Source organism: Saccostrea cucullata, unplaced genomic scaffold (assembly GCF_032062105.1).
Source record: "Saccostrea cucullata isolate Sc308-1 unplaced genomic scaffold, CSIRO_AGI_Scuc_v1 ctg13717, whole genome shotgun sequence".
NCBI classification, from domain to species: domain Eukaryota; kingdom Metazoa; phylum Mollusca; class Bivalvia; order Ostreida; family Ostreidae; genus Saccostrea; species Saccostrea cuccullata.
The window spans coordinates 1-16,863 of record NW_026920110.1 but is presented as its reverse complement, the minus strand read 5'-3'; the positions used below and the strand labels follow the sequence as shown (position 1 = coordinate 16,863).

At 31.6% G+C, this 16,863-nt stretch overlaps 2 long non-coding RNA genes across 2 annotated transcripts; both read right to left on the bottom strand.

Moving 5' to 3' along the window:
• Nucleotides 1-8,258: 8,258 nt before the first annotated feature.
• Nucleotides 8,259-13,708, bottom strand: LOC134243501 (uncharacterized). Its single transcript, XR_009987046.1, has 2 exons — nt 13,559-13,708; nt 8,259-8,710 (listed from the first exon to the last, which is right to left on the bottom strand). It is a non-coding gene; the product is annotated as an uncharacterized LOC134243501 (long non-coding RNA).
• Nucleotides 13,709-15,447: 1,739 nt separating this feature from the next.
• LOC134243493 (uncharacterized) lies at nt 15,448-16,815 on the bottom strand. Its single transcript, XR_009987039.1, has 5 exons — nt 16,734-16,815; nt 16,549-16,646; nt 15,896-15,960; nt 15,726-15,816; nt 15,448-15,577 (listed from the first exon to the last, which is right to left on the bottom strand). It is a non-coding gene; the product is annotated as an uncharacterized LOC134243493 (long non-coding RNA).
• Between the last annotated feature and the right edge of the window lie 48 nt (nt 16,816-16,863).

The window sequence follows — 16,863 nt, the reverse complement described above, 5'->3', positions numbered from 1 at the left end:
AACAAAGTTACATTTTCCCCTTCAAAGAATGAACAAAAATACAGAAATTGTTAAATACTGGGTTGATAATGAAAACTGTATCTGGTCAATTTATGTTCCAAATAAAGCCTGGGTATTTGTCTACAAGCTGCTGTGCAAAAGATTATCTAAATGCTGTAACTCAGGGCAGTCAAAATCATATCAGCATCTAGGGAGGTTCTTCACAGCTCCAACACTCCATTAAACTGGCTTTGATGATAAGAAACTGGAGACAACAATTCAGATGTAATTTATTGTTGTGATTTATGTAACTGGCTTTCTCTTAAGACACAAATTAGCCATGAAATTTCAATTTAACATGCATAATTATTCTCTTTTCATGGATTTACTCAGGAATTCCAAAGGTGTTTAATGAATTTCCATGATTTATGCAAGATTATATCTTTTTGTTTCAACAAATTTACATAAAAAATAAACTTTTTGATTTCAAAATAAAAATTTCAAACATTTTTATGAGTTTGAACACTTTTCTATGTGACAAAATGCATCACAGAGACCAGATTCAGGACATCCTCCATGATTCTTTGAGGTGGGTGGGTGTACAAAAACTGCTGATAAAATTTAAAGGATTGGTCAATTACCGGTGTGATACCCTATTATACGTCTCTGTGTAGACGAATTTCACATTCCTAAGAGTTATCTCCCGTTGTCGGCGTAACGCTCATTTTTCCTTCTTTGTCCTTTGTAAGTTACCTGTTAATATTTTTAAAATTCAAACGTTATATGACAATTTCGATCTATACCTGTATTGCCAGAGTGTGGGGCAACATGAAAAACATAATGAGCATATTCATATAGATTTTATTTCTAGGATACTGACCGATAAAGGTGGTAAGGTTATAGAGGGAAAACAGCGTCTTACGCCAGTTGACCCCGGATTGACCCCGCAAATGGGAATAACTTTTGTAAATGTGAAAGTCGTCTTATAACTGACGATTTCTATTTCACCGCGACTGTAAAGCTGCAAACATGTTTGTATATTCCCCGCGTTATATGATCCTAATTCTTGAACTTTATGGTCTATTTCACAGGTCAACTTGAATAATTCTGAAAAGAAAAAAAAACAAACAAATAAACAATATGGCCGACCGGAAATCTCTCTGTTTGTATTCGGAAAATTCCGTAGGAACAAAAATGGTATGATATGAAGAAATGATTCCTAATAATTATTCCTATAATGATCTTGGGTTTGTTAAAAGGATTCTGTACTATTTTTAGACTCCTTAAATACACCCTTTGAACTGTTTAAAATATTTTCTATTTGGAAATCGGAAATCTTCGTAAATATCGAACAATTTGATTGGTCAGAATTTAAATTTTTTCTTAGCTTACCGATTGGCTAACGGAAATTTACCCACGCCATTTTGAAAAATAAATTGACGAGCCATGCTAAGAGAGTTGTTGATGTTTTGAATAAATTAGTGAATATTCGCCGGTAAAATGGATTGAAAAATAGATGCTTAACTTCAGCATGTAAGGATGGATTAGAAAAAAGCGAAAACAGAAGGAGGTTGGCGTTTTTCAAGCACAATGTCCCGGCTTTCCTGGTGTAAACAACACCACATGCGGTAAGACTACAAAACATCACGGTAGTTTTATTATTTTTTTCAAAGTGCAATGTAGATTAATAAAGGTATAAGCTTTAATAATTAAATTATAGTAGGTCAAAATAAATGAGGATATATTGGTCTTATTATGAAAGATGGTTTTGTTATATGCTAGTTTCAACTTCAAGATCGAATTGTATGAAGGACTTTCAATGGCAAGTGAAATTATTCAGATAGACTAAAACTACTTCAAAATTAATTTCACACATGCCATGAAAATGGACTAATAACAGATAAAATCATTTTAATTTTGAAAGGGGGGGGGGGGAGAATTGCAATAAGCTTCATGGATCTATAGTTTAGTATACTTGAAATTTATTTCTATTATGAACATGCAGATAAGAATTTTCTGTCTCTTTATAATAAATAAAGGCATCTGTTTAAACTCGAAACTGCTTTACTTTAGTAGGGATGATCCAGAATTGGGGGGGGGGGGTAAGTAAGAAAGATTTCTTTCACTAAACAGTTGTTGGATAAATTAATATTTTTTATATGAATTATACTAAGTATTTTACTTAACCCGATATCCAAATCAAATGCAACCCCAATTAGGCAATATGGGCGGGGAGGGGGTGGGGGGTAATGTTCATTTTTTAAATGTTCTATATTTGTCTCTCTGTTCTTCAAAACATTTAACAGTATTAATACTTTTACAGTTTTAGTCACTCGGCAGATCGGTTGAAGAAAAGCTGATTAGTTAAAGATGAATACCCCCCCCCCTTGAAGCACTAGAGGTGTGTAACTGCGACCAAGCAGGATGATTGAATGAGAAAACTGGAGATGTACCTCTGCAACAAAGTAAAATGCTGTGCAAAAGAAACACCAAAGCAGAAAGAAGATCTAGACTTTAAATCTCAATTTTCATGACAAATGTACAATGTACAAAGTAGAACACAGACAATAAGATTGGTAAAACATGAATTAGGAATTTAAAATGAGGATAAGAAGAGTGAATACTGTATGTAAGACAAAAAAAATCAAGTTCATTATACTATAAGTAGCTAATTCAGCACTCTAAAGCCATATTATTTACTTTTAGTGATTTGTACCTATTAGATGACTAGCTCAAGGTTTTATTCTCATAGATTTTTTTTACTGGGTTAAAGAATTTCTTATCTTTACCTGCTTTCAGAAACTTCATCAACATTGAGATTTTTAATGTTAAAATTTAATTCATCCATGAATTAAGATTTTTCAAACTTAATTTGATATTTTTTTGTATTATTTCAAGCTTTTAAATATACTTTTTGTCTATTAATTTTTTATTTTTATGGTATTTTTGAATAACAATTCTTAAAGATGAAAAATACATTAAAAATATATTATTGATACAAAAATGATATACTGACACAAAAATAATACATTTATATTTTTTTTTTCAAGATAAAAAATACAAAAATAATACACTAATACAAAAATAATCTACCTTTTCTGTATTTTTAATTCTTTCCAGATAAAAAATACAAAAATGATATACTGGTACAGAAATAATACATTTGTATTTTTTCTGTATTTTTTATTCTTCTCAGGTAAAAATACAAAAATAATACACTTTATATTATTTTCATACTTTTTTGACCACTGTATTATTTTTGTACTTTTCTGTAGTTTTAATTCTTCTCAGGTATAAATACAAAAATAATACACTTTATATTATTTTCATACTTTTTTGACCACTGTATTATTTTCATACTTGGAAAGAAAAATACATAAATAATACAGAAGTACAAAAATAATACAATATAACCAATCAATTCTATCATTTTTGTATTATTTCTAAAAAATAAAATATATTAAAAATATCCTTTTTTGTGACTGGTCTATTATTTTAGACCTAATTTGGAACCAAGATTTTGAGGGTTCCAAATTTGGTCATTAAAAATATACTTTTTTGTATTATTTTTGTATTATTCTCTTGTATTATTTTTATATTTTTTTTCGATATGGGTAAAGTAGAATAAAAACTTATGATTTAATAATTATATTTAACAAAAAATCTATTTATTTATATTTTTTAATTTAAGAAACAGCAACATAATGACAAGCTTAAAGTAGTTACCTGACTTGAAAAATAATTGAACCAAATGATTCAAATCGCATAATAATAATATTGATAATGATAATGGTAATAGAAATATTTCCACAATAACCATGATAACAATTTTTTTTCTTTATTTCTTTATTTTATGAAAATGAACTTTAAACTAGAATTTCAATCCAATTTTTTCTCGTCCGCCCGCATCGAATTGTACCCACCCATTTCATTGTCTAGTATTATTGAATTTTTTAAAATTGTATAACAGTAGAATGACTTTCATGTAAGCTGCATATTTCCAATCTTGTCAGTTAATGTTCCGCGGTCCGCAGCTAGGATAAGGCTGCCCGTAAAATATCAAACTGTTTAAACTGTAGTTACTTCTCTGAACTACCTAGATATGACGTCATAATAGAATATGACGTCAAGTCACTGCATACTTGAGCTGACGGGGAAAGTGTCATAATTATTACACGGCATGTAGATTTATTATGGGGATTTGTGTTTAATTTAAGAGTAAGGGTTGTTTTTTAAGCTTGTGTGTTTAACATTGGATATTTAAATGTCTCTATTCCTTTTGCTTGTCCGATATGCATATATTCAAGCAATAGCAAAAGATTATAAAAGATTATGTTTGAATTGAAACGCTCCCCTTACACTTCCGTAGACAGAGTTAGAAATTATGAATCGTGTTTATATTGGACTGGTACAAGTGAAAGACAAGGATAAATTGAAAATGATCTGCGTGAATCTAAAAGGGAATTATGTCTTCTAACTGAATTTTGCTGGGGGATCGTATGTAGTTTATCCGTTTTTGTATAAATCGCGATAAAGTGTGGAAAATACCCCTCTTTACGTTGGTAATTTTAATTTATCGTAAAATATTTTCTTTCGTTACTTCTCACTAAAATATTGACAGTAGTGAAGGAAAAACTTCAAGAGTACTGTACAACTATATATTCAAGAAGTGGTGTGAATCAGATGTGGATACTTAAAAATTCTAAAGAACTTTTGGACAATTTGAAATCACAAGACTTTACAAAAATCAACAGCATAAAAACTTACGACTTTTCAACTTTATACACAACAATTCCGCACGACAAATTAAAATCCAGGCTTTTTGATATAATTGACAGCTGCTTTTTCAACAAAAATGGAACTCGTAAGTTTACTTACCTCGTCATTGGTCATTTGAAAAATTATTTTGTTAAAACAGATTCTGATTGCACACATAAGTACTCTGAAGTTGACATCAAGAAGATGCTTGAGTTTCTGATTGACAATAACTATGTGGTTTTTTGGAGACCAGGTATTCCAACAATCTATTGGAATTTCCATGGGTACAAATTGCGCTCCGTTATTAGCAGACTTATTTTTATATTCATATGAAGCAGAATTTATGCAAAATCTTTTACGTGAAAAGAAAAAAACACTTGCTGTGGCCTTCAACTCGACATTTAGATATATCGACGACGTATTGTCAATTAATAATGATAATTTCCATTCCTACGTCGACACAATATATCCTGGTGAGCTTGAGATAAAAGATACCACAGAGTCCGACACTTCTGCTTCATACTTGGATATTTTACTTGAAAAAGACACAAATGGTAATCTAACAACCAAGCTATATGATAAACGTGATGACTTTAATTTTTCTATCGTCAACTTCCCTTACTTATGCAGCAATATACCTTCATCACCTGCATACGGAGTATTTATATCTCAGTTGATTCGATACGCAAGAGCATGGTCTACGTATTAACAATTTCTTAAACGAGGTAAATTATTGACAAGCAAGTTGATGAAACAAGAATATCAACAGTCTCGTTTAAAGTCATCATTTCGTAAATTCTATGGTCGATACAATGACCTTGTCAGCAAATACAATTTATCATTGAATGAAATGCTGACTGACGTTTTTCATACCAATTGTTAGTCCATTATTTATACACTGAATTGACCACGGATTTTTTCCGTTATTTCCTGATTATGACAACGAGCACACGGCGGGTGTGACCGGTAGGGATGCTCACTCCTCCATGGCACCTGATCCCACCTCTGATGTTTAGGAGGTCCGTGTTTGCTCTGCTCTTATTTTGTATATTTGTTTAATGGACGTTGAGATTGATTACTGTTCGTTATTTCCATATCCTTCTTCTTAAGAAGTAAAAATGAAACCTGCCCACAGCACTTTTTATGTACCGGTACCAGGGATAACGATGAATTGATCTATGTCACAAACTTTGCACAATATTTTTGTTTTGCACTTGTGCCGAAGCGATTTTTGTGCAACATTTAAGAATGTCAAAAATGTCTGTCATGTGATCAACACAGTCATCTGACATCTCAGAAATGCTTTATTATAATACTTGATTAAATTGTTATCTCAAGTTGACTGCAATTTCAAACAAGGATCACATATTGAAATTAAAATCAAGCTCAAAATAAAATGTATATTTTTAAGACATTTTAAGCCTTTGGACAGCCTTATCATAACTGCGTCTTACATACTATACACCATGAATTGTCTCTAGTATTTAATTAATTATATATATACATACACAGTGTATCTAGCATTAATTAAATATAATATATACATACACAGTGTCTCTAGCATTTAATTAAGAATAAAATATACATACATAGTGTATCTAGCATTAATTAAATATAATATATACATACACAGTGTATCTAGCATTAATTAAATATAATATATACATACACAGTGTATCTAGCATTAATTAAATATAATATATACATACACAGTTTATCTAGCATTTAATAAGCAGGATATTCAGAAACAGGAAGAAATTGATAAAAACCTTCTGTAAAAGGTAATGTTTAACAATGTTTAAAATGTACAAGTTAGAATTGACTTTTAAATCACACAAACATTTAAATAATTGTTTCCTTATGTAATGAAAAAGGTTACAGCTTAGTTATGTTAGTAGAGGTTCTTGAAGGTATGAATACCAAATAATTAAGATTAGAGGGAAAACATCACTATTGTAATAACCTAAGCATGTTCAGTAAACCTAATTAATTTGTTCTTAACCATAAAACTTGATATCATTAATATAGTAACCATTGTAACAGTTCAAGCAAAGATAAAATTGAGTGTCTTAATCCTAAATAATCTTTAGTTTACATTAATATTTTGCATGCTGATCAAACTTTAAGGTCAAGGTAAAAAATATTTATACCCATGGAACGTCTTTGTATAATTCACAGGTCTTGGTGTAGACGGTAATATTCGGGCGGTTTCCACTGATAACAGCAGTGCTGATGGGATATGTGTCTCCCTGTTACAGCTCACCCTCACTGAGAATGGGGGCATGGTACTGGCCCCAGCCAACCTTGACCTCAGCTGTTCTATAAATAGCGAGGACCTCATGGGGGAAATCAACCTCATAAGTGGTGAGTAGACTGTATGATCAGCAGTGGGGACCTCATAGGGGGGATTAATCTCATAAGTGATGAGTAGACTGTATGATTAACAGTGGGGCCCCATAGGGGAAATTAATCTCATAAGTGATGAGTAGTCTGTATGATTAACAGTGGGGCCCCATAGGGGAAATTAATCTCATAAGTGATGAGTAGACTGTATGATTAACAGTGGGGACCTCATAGGGGAAATTAATCTCATAAGTGATGAGTAGACTGTATGATTAACAGTGGGGGTGTCATAGGGGAAATTAATCTCATAAGTGATGAGTAGACTGTATGATTAACAGTGGGGCCTTATAGGGGGAATTAATCTCATAAGTGGTGAGTAGAATGTATGATTAACGGTGGGGGTCTCATGGGGGGAGTTAAACTCATAAGTGGTGAGTATAGACTGTATGATTAACAGTGGGGTTGTCCGGGGGAATTAATCTCATAAGTTGTGAGTAGACTGTATGATTAACAATGGGATTGTCATAGGGGGAATTAATCTCATAAGTGGTGAGTATAGACTGTATGATTAACAGTAGGGGTCTCATGTGGTGAATTAAACTCATAAGTGGTGAGTATACTGAAAATGTCAATAAAAAGGAGAAATCCACTGGATGAAAAATACAGTTTCCGCATGGCTGAAACTCTACTGAAACTCTGCAGAAACTTAAGGTTACTAATAGTTTCCGCAAAGTTTCAATGCGGAAACTTCAAGTTTCATCAAGTTTCCGCACTGCGGAAACCAAAGGTGTCCACGAATCCAAATAGTTTCCGCAACTGAAACTTGCTGAAACTTGAGGTATACGCAAGGTTTCAGTATGCGTATATGATTGAAATACATATGGTGTACCATAGGTTTCCGCAACTGAAACTTGCTGAAACTTGAGGTTTCCGCAAGGTTTCAGTATGCGTATACAGTTGGAATACATATGGTGTACCATAGGTTTCCGCAACTGAAACTTGCTGAAACGTGAGGTTTCCGCAAGGTTTCAGTATGCCTATACGGTTGAAATACATATGCTGTACCATAGGTTTCCGCGACAGAAACTGTACTATAAATTATACAATTTAGCCCAGCTTTTCAACCAAAACTCATTTTCCCCCTGAATTTTCATATTGGAAAAAACAAAACACACTCACACTAGTTATCAAAGAATATTTAATGTTATTATCAACATTTACATACATTGGCTTGGCCATTTATTTTCTCTCACATTATTCATTTTTACAACTAAGTCCGAGCTCTCATGTCACAACAGGAGGACAGAGAAAATGTCTGCATTTAATGATGTCTCATACATGAGAGATATAATCCTGCAAGAGGAACTTAGAACTGCAATCAATCAACTAAACCTGAATTCGGTATATGCAAATCTAGTATCATCAAGGAAATGTAAAAGTACTTGGTATAATAAATGCACAAGTTCACATCATTAGTAGCCAATAAGCACCAAAGTGGATTTCTTTGTTAAATATTCAGTTTGTAGTCCACAATCAACCAACAGAAAAGTCCTTGAGTGGTCCACATTTTTTAAGACCCACTTGCACTTCAAGTTCAAGTTGGATTGACCTGCTCGTCAGTTACTTCAACCTATTGAAAATATATAAAAATATACCTTAATAAAATTCCAATCTAAATAAAACAACATGTTAGATCCTCTTGCATACTCGCTACACAACATCTAACAGCATCCATAGAAGGTCACGTCAAATGTCAAATACAGAACAACTCAGATTCTTGACTTATTCATTCCAATAAATTAAATACAATAATTTTTGCATTCGAGTATTTGATTGGTTAATAGAATTTAATGTCTGACGTGACACTCTACAGGATGCCAAGGCCGTAACAACCATTGAGGCAAGTGAGGCAAATGCCTCACTAAAAATATTCTGTAAAGTGAAAAAATCTTACTTTGAACTTCAATTAATTATGTGCTTCTTTATACTAAATCAAAACTTTCAACTTTTATTTAAATTTTTGTAAATTGATTACCAGATAGTTCATTTGTTCAAAACGAGAAAACTTTCGAGAAAGATTTTCTTTAAGGTAGGATTCTTCTCTGGTTTCTGACTAGACGGAATATTCAAAGTTCATTTGCTGATATGTTTTATATATTTAGATGTACGAGATTTAAAAGACCATATTTTTCTTTCCTCATCACAATTATACAACTTTAAATAGAAATGGCAAACTGCGTTTGAAAACTAGCAGGGACTATATTTTTGGCGGAATGGTGGCGTATAAAAATATCTTCTTTTCTGCCTCTCAAAATTATTATAGAACATTGAATTTAGTTATAATTTTTACGCAATTTAAGACTAGACGAAATTTTCAAATGTAAGTTAAATTAATTATAAGGGACTAAAGTTGCAAAATATATCCAATAAATAAGATTTTTCACACATACTAAAACTTTTTGAGCCAAAAATCAGTAAAAAAGTGGTTTTTCTCTCTTAGTTTACGATCAAAACTTTTAGTTTTTGTATCATTTTGTACCTTTATGTTCCAGCTTTACTATATGTGAAAATTGAAAAAATTTAAATATATGAAGCATATAAAATAACTAATAAATCCTAAAAGAATTCAGAAAAGTACAGGAAATTCGGATTAGCAAATATCCAGTTTATTTAAGTTATTATTATCTTATAGGCCCTATATGGTAGTATCTTTTTGTGCAAAAAGAAAAAAATTCAATCTTTTGAATTACAAATAGGGATCGCATGATTAGAAACAGTAATTTTTTCTTCTTAATGTCCAGGAAAAAGGTAATGACCTTGCCTCTAATATTAAACGGTCAAATTTAATCTCACTGATACCATCACTTAGTGATATTTTCCTCTTGATTCTGTGAAATTTTCATTGATTTTTAAAAAACACAAAATAATGTGAGAAGAATCCTACCTTAAGGTCAGACGATACGTTCCCCAAATTTCTGTTTTGTATGTCGATCTTCATAATGTATGAATAATATAAAAATTTTAATTACTTTCTGATTTCTAAACCGATTTCTAATTGTTTTTAAAAATTGAAACACTAAAAATTTGATTTTGGCTAACGTAGTTTTTTTCCTAAAGGATTATGTAAGAAATGCCATTCTCTGGTATCTCGCACAAATGCATGGTAAGGTTCTTTGATTTTTTGTGAGTAAACATGTTAAAGTAGCAATACTTCAATGACAAAATATTGGAAAAAATTATATATTATCTAGGAAGGTCTCGTCTGTCCTTAATGTACTAAAACTTGGTTTCGAGCCACCCCCCCCCCTAGGACCACCATCAGTAGTTCAGTACTCCACCCTAAACAAACTTGCATGGAGCTTGCATTGCCTCAAATCCCTGCCTCACTATAAATTTTAGCCTAGTTACGGCCTTGAATGCCATTATATTTTAGCCAATATGAGCGCAGATCTAACATTTAATTTTAATAAGATTGGCAAACTGAAAGTTCCTAAAACTGTTCTAACACAAGCCTTTGTTTGATTAATTTCAGATTTTCAGCATTTTTGATCAGAATGATTCAAAATAAAATCTTAAAATTTATCAAGTGTAAAATCTCATTAGTTTATTAAAGTTGCCTCTTTTAAACACTTGACAAGGGATAATGAAATAAACAAACTTGAATGTATTTAAATGTTCTGAATATGTATGTATAGATTTGTTTCTGATAAGATCTTCAGAGTAAATTAAGGATTTTTTTCTTCATTTTACTTGTTCATTAAAATATTTTTTGTACCCCTAACCTAGACCCTTAGGCCATGATTCATGATATTTGAATAACAACTAGAGGCCCACAGACCTTATAGGTCACCTGAGTATCATGTAAATCCTAGAAAAAAAAATATGTTTGATCCTAACCAACCCTAATATATAGTGCTGACCCTAAATTTTTTTTTATGCTTTTGTCTCATGAAGTGCAAGATTTCACCCAGGGAATTATAGTCTCCAACTTTGCAAGCTTTTCAACATGTTCAAGACAGAAAGAAGTTTGAGTTAAGCCAAAATAAAATTATGGTTTGTTTGGAATTGCCTCCCGCCTCATTGAAATGCCCCCCTCCTGAAATAATTTTATTGACCAAAAGTAGGAAGATTATTTTTTTTTAATCATTTTTTTTTACCCATTACATGTATTACAAGCACCATACAAAACACTGAAATATGGTGTCAGATCTGTGTAAAATTCGGTATTTTTGTTTTTAGATTTTCATCAAAAATTTAAAATTTATCTTCAATTAAAAAAAATAATAATTTCCCTCCCTCCCTCCTGTGTCTGAAACCCTCCAGGCGGCAATTCCAAACAAACAATTTTTTAAGGATGGCCTTACCTTTCTTTTAAGTCACAGAAATGCTTGAAAACACCATTTCTTTTGTCATTAATGTTACTTCTATACACTTTTTGATTCAAGAAGCCAAAAAAAAATGTTTCAAAAAAAAATAATTACCTACCTATCTACCTATATTTTTTCAGCCTGAAAGGGGAAACAAATATATTTTTTTTTCTAGGCCTAACAACTTCCACTCAATTGTATTTTGTTCGTAATTTAAACAAAAAGCCATGAAATTCACAATTTTGAAAGACGCACCTTTGTTTATCATAATTATACACTAAGTCTTAGTTAACATGCTTACTTTGGTTACTTAATACCCAAAGGTAGATCAGAGTAATAAAGATACAATGCAATTCCATTTTATAACCACCAGTTGTGTACCCCTTCCCACAGGAACCACTAACCCTGGGGCCACACATTTCAAAATTTACTTAATGTTTTCATAGGTTTTATTTCATCTTAAATGGTTTGATTAATTCCAAAGAACTATAAGACCCACCCTAATACCAGAATCCCTGACCCTGGGGTCATTAATTTCATAATTATGGTAGAGGACTCAATGCCGATTACAATCATACCAACAGTTTGACTTGCTGATGTTCAGGAGGGGAAAAGAAGAAGGGGATTTTCAAAGATTGCATTAATTTTAGTGGTTTTGCCCCCCCCCCCTCAGGCCCGCGGGGGGGGGGGGGGGATAAAATTTATAAATTTTGTTCCCCTTTACCAAAATTGGTTGAAATTGGTTGAGCGGTTGCAGAGAAGCTGAAAAAGTTGATAATACTTATCTTAAATAAATCATACAATTTAAGTAGGTAGCTCGCAAAATGAGACTTTCTACAAGGACCAACCTAGGGGGCGACTGAGGCGAAATAGTCGCTTTTGGGCTCCAAACTTCGCCGTACTTTATCTTGAAAGCGAAGTTTAAGTCGCCTTAACATTTGCAACCCTTTTATTAAAAATCATTAAAAATCTATTAAGAAACATGGAAGAATCGTCAGTAGTTGATAAATCTTGTTTTATTACTGCTGAAATAATCCAAACAACTGGACACTTGCACCTGTTTCACTGCTAATGACCAATGCATCGAATACTCTGTCGGAACTCCTCTAGATTTTACACTTCTGGTTATGAAAAGGTCCAATTGTTACAAAGTATGTACAACCAGACGCAACACAGCTGGTCAGCTATCGATGTCATGCCAAAGATGTTGAAGATGATTTTAGATCTTTTTATTGCCAAATAATTAATTCATGCTGTGAATACAGACATATTTTACTGTTAATTTGTGGAGTTATTGACCGTTTAAGAAATTACACGTCTGATATACCGACTACCGAGTTCAATCAGCATGCAGTACGTAATACATCAAAACTTTTTCAGGAAAAAAAAATGAAAACAAATTTTGAAGAGAAAATAACAGAATTAGGACTATGCAATGAGCATAAAAATTTAAAATAAAAAGATAGAATTTGAAGTTGCATATTATGCAAGAAATGAAAAAAAAATCTTTGTTTTGTTTTTCTTTCCTTTTATTTTATTTATTTATTTTTTTTTGCTAGATGTACCTTGTAATTGGAAAAAAAATTCAGATCTTTTTTCTCTCTTTTATATTATATTTACTAGGATGTCCATACAGAAAAAAAATATTGAAATGTATGTTAAGTTTTTAACAATGAAATAGTTCCATTTTTAAAATTTTAAAATTGTAAAGATTTATAATGATCAGTAAGCGCCGCGCGCGCTCAGAAGTCTCCCTAAATTTCAAAACTTCTCCCAAAATTTCTCTGAGGGAGAAGTGAAGTCTCCCTAAATTTTGGGTCTAGGTTGGTCCCTGTTTCTAAGAAAATGTTAACATCTGTTTATTTCAAGGAAACATATATCATATAAAACTTAAAAAGTAGAGGAAAGCAGCTTACATGTAAACCCCCTCCCCCCCCACAACACACTGACTATGATCATGATGATAAATACTAAATAGAGAGCTTAACATTACACAGGGAGATTAACAAAACAATAGAAAATAAAAACATAAACCTTATGCTTTAGTCCTTAATTTCCTAAAATAGAGCTACATAAATTATATTAAGTTCTTACTCACTGTTAAAACATACCTTTTAACAGAAGTATTCTTCATCCTCTCCTATTAGCCTTAGTTTTCAGATAATTTGTTCAGTGGATATCTGAAATTAAAATAGATCAAGTTAGTACAGTACCGTACATTAATAAATGTTTTTGTTTTTAGCATGAGCTAAGAAAAGTTCCAAAAACCACTTGCATGTCCATTTCCTTGCACCTGACATTCAGTTAAAATTCTAATAGACACATGACAAAGAAAAAAAATGATGGAAAATTGTATCATTTTAAAATGGTCACACTCTGGTCTAATTCTAAGTGGCAGTCCTATCACAACCACAATTTAAAAGTTCTTGAAAAGCAATTATGTCTGAGAGTGAGAAAAATTAAATAAGTTACAATTTTTCATAAAAGCAAGACTACATCTAAATTATGTTAGTTTAAGATATGTGGGCCTTCTTTGATTCAAAATTATAATCCATTTAATACTTTATTTTATTTATTCCATTTTGCATCAAGGGCAGATAACTATTTATATAATAAGACAGAACTATTACTCTTTAGTGGCCATTGTTGGCCACTAAAGATAGAAATATGGCAAATAGTAAACAGCTATAAACAGAGAGATTACAAAAATCTTATTTGTGTATCAGTCATTTTATCAAGTCAATAAAATTTAGAAGTCATATGACGTAAAAGTATTATGTCAAATTTTCATAATGGGTCACACAGTGTGGCACAATGGTTAGAGCGACACGCCTCAAGTCGGGAAGTGGGTGCTGATTCTTACATCACGGGTCTGAATCCTATGTAGTACATAGAGACCGCTCCCTCGCATTAGAGCAAAGACTGTGTTGGTGATGTATCCACATGAATAAAAAGTTCTCTAAACGGATATCATGATTTCTACGAGCAACAAGCAAATACTAGTATATAACTATGTAATATCAATGCATGCAACATAAGAAATTGATAATGGCCAATTGCTCATTTCATCAAGCTCCAGTCTATCATAATGCAGAATTTATATACAGGTAAACAATAGCTGTTCTGTTGATATCAAGAGAATCATGTTTATGGTTAATATGATTTAAAAGTGATTTCTGATATTTAGAAACTGCACGGTGCAGCACCACATTTAATATTTGACGCCCAAGGTACAAAAATAACATAAGTATTTCTAATGAAGAATTAAACCATGCACACTATATCAAGTTTTAGGTTGCTTAAATAGTCTTATTTCATATAGATCAAAACATGCATATGTGTCAACATGAAATTAAAATTTAATTCAAAATAAATATCATTTTAAGTTTAATTCATCATAATTATGCCTTGTAAGAAAATATGCTTATGTATCTTTGTATATAAATAGTTTATTCAGTTTCGACATTTGCTTTAAAATCCTTATGTATGGTATGAAAATAAAATACTTCAACTTGAATAATGTGCGGCATTATGAAAATTATCAAGTCACTTTCATAGCCCAAAAATCTGCAAGTTCTCAGGAATTTTACTTGACTACAACATGTACAAATTGGCATTTCACAGTGATACAATACTACACAAAGGCATTCTCCCATCATGATGCCCTCTTACATGTCTAATATTTACGATTCTAGATTGCATGTATGTTAAAAATATATTGAACCCCTTCCTCAGCTGTGCAGCACAGTCTTCCATCAATAATAAAAACAATTCAGCAAAAAATAAATGTACGATTCAAGAAACTACTTCTGAGAATAACATTGAACACATCCGGCAGCTATAATGAACAACAAAGCTCACCTTTTCTGAAAAAAAAACATAAGCGTCAAACATCACATCACACACATATATAATTCATACTGATAGTGTCGCCTGCATTGGTATTATTTTTTATTTCAGACTGACAGATGGACAAGTGCCATAATAAGTGATCCCTCTGTATTATTTAATAAATACATACCTTAAAAGCTCAACTGAATAAATCTTTTTTTTTTGTCTTTTTTCTTTTCTTTTTTTTTTTTTCAATGTCTTTAGGAAAAATCCTCAATGAAGTAAAACCAAAGATGAATCTGAAAATAAAATTCATAATATATATTTAATTATTTATCATTTTTAAAAAAAAATGTCATTAATAATTTCAATGAATTGTTATAAATTCTTACATTTTATATGTGGCAAACTTTATAAGTGTTCATCTAAATATTGTAAAGAAATTACCCTTGAGTTTTCCAACAAGGGGTATATACAGGAATAAACAAACAAGCGAAAGAATATTTACACACAGTCTCTGGCTGGTAATCACTGAAATCTGGAAGAAAAAAATGTTTAGTATAAATTGTTGCAAATAATTGTATGGAAGCAATGACATTTTATGAAATTCTATTTACCTTGATTATCCAGGAAAGTTTATTTACACCTCATAAAGCATCCGAATATAACTGGTGAAATTTGTCTGAAAAAAGATATATAAATCACTTTTTTCCTATGATATATTGAAAAAGACTATGATGAAAGGGAAGTAACTCAAGTATTAGAATGGTTGAAACTATTGGGAGGCATAATAGTAAGTGAATAAATTAAACTCTAACTTGATTTTTCGTAAATATATATTTTAATATCTTAAATTTACATATATCAATTAATTATTGAAGGAAACTATGAGTGTGCCCTCGTGTTGCCATTATAATATCAATTTTCCGTGTCACATTACTGAGGCATTAATCTTTAAAAAATCAGCAAGAGAAAGCCATAGCTTCCAAAATTTCAGTAATCGTACATATTGTAGCAGTATGTCTACCGCTTACGAAAATGGGTGAAACTTGAGCGTACCCTATCATTATCCTCCAAAAAAAATATTTATTCATATTTTCATTACGCCCGTGTACATAATAAAATACCATTATTCGTGCTTTACGCGATTTTCCAAGAACAAAACACTGTATAAAAGATGATATATACTCAAAACTTACCAGCATTACTCAATTTTTGTTATGTCAAGGTCCTATCTTATTCTATATAATTAATAACAAAAAATACTTACTTACTCCGAGCCATATGAAGTCAACATGGCCGACTCCGAACAGTTCTGCAATAGATTAGAGTTATCGTTCTTGGCAAAGATGGCGTTATCTGGAAAGGCTAAAGGACACAGACTACCAATTATTTTGCTATACATTCCTTTATACTATAAAAAATGATTTAAAAAATTACACCAGCTCAACTTACCTGAAACTTGGCACAGAGTAAGAAGAATTCAAGTCCAAAAATTTTTCAGACTCTCAGGAAAATTCATCGCATGCAGTTCCTGCTAAGGCATCGCAAATAACCCCTACCCTGCTTTTTTCACTTTCTCTTC